Here is a 945-nt window from a genome sequence, read left to right as displayed (position 1 = left end):
TCATTGTGATATTTCACTTATAATAATATAACCTATAACTAATTTTGTTCATGGCCGAATCCCCACATTTTATATTAATATTCAGTGACGCCGATCCCTATGTAAAGGTCGGGCTCTAGCCCAAAATTTTTTGTAAATTTAGGATGAGGCCGTTTCATAATGACCCTAATACAAAAATCTATATTGATTAATCTAGATATTCAACCAGCTATTTTTACTTAAATGAGTGATTGTTGCGTACAAATAACAATTTATATTTTGTGCGTATAATTGGTCTTAACTTTTGTCTTTTGGCTGTCTTTTTTTGTATGAGAAGAACATAAAATGTGTGGTTAAGAAAATTTTAATTTTCTTTTAAAATTAAACATAAATATTTTTTTTTGTGGTGTGAGGGTAAATTATTAAGCGTTAATTTATTTTTCACTGTTACCAAAATATTGGTATTTTGAAATGCAATTGGAAATATCGGTATGAATATCATTTTAACATAGAGGATCTTCCAAATTGTATGTCATAGTATATTTCACTATGGCATATTCAAATTCTGATTTGGTATCATAATGTATTATGTGAAAGTTATAAAGTGCAGTAAGTCAAAATAGATTTTTTCCACTTCTTTGCGATTAACTTGATTACCTACAAAATGTGTTTGTCAATTTAATAATTAAATAATATTACAGTTTAAGTGTATACTTACTTAATTTATTTTGTAGTTATATTTTAATCCAATATGTGAAGCATTATTTTATTTTTCACTGTTACCAAAATATTGGTATTTTTAAATGCAATTGGAAATAGCAGTATGAATATCATATTAACACAGAGGATCTTCCAAATTGTATGTGATAGTAGATTTCACTATGGCTTATTTAAATTCCAATTTGGAATCATAATATATTATGTGTATGAATCATTGTATGTTCACTTTTTTTTATGAATTAAAAA

The 945-nt window shown here is 25.8% G+C and overlaps 1 long non-coding RNA gene across 1 annotated transcript; it reads right to left on the bottom strand.

Annotated features, from left to right (window-relative positions):
• Positions 1–306: 306 nt before the first annotated feature.
• On the bottom strand, positions 307–746 carry LOC115033301. The gene is made up of 2 exons (XR_003838638.1): positions 698–746; positions 307–636 (listed from the first exon to the last, which is right to left on the bottom strand). It is a non-coding gene; the product is annotated as an uncharacterized LOC115033301 (long non-coding RNA).
• Positions 747–945: the final 199 nt, after the last annotated feature.

Source organism: Acyrthosiphon pisum, chromosome X, assembly GCF_005508785.2.
Source record: "Acyrthosiphon pisum isolate AL4f chromosome X, pea_aphid_22Mar2018_4r6ur, whole genome shotgun sequence".
NCBI classification, from domain to species: domain Eukaryota; kingdom Metazoa; phylum Arthropoda; class Insecta; order Hemiptera; family Aphididae; genus Acyrthosiphon; species Acyrthosiphon pisum.
Note: the sequence above shows the minus strand (reverse complement) of the source record. Positions and strands in the feature narration are given on the sequence as shown.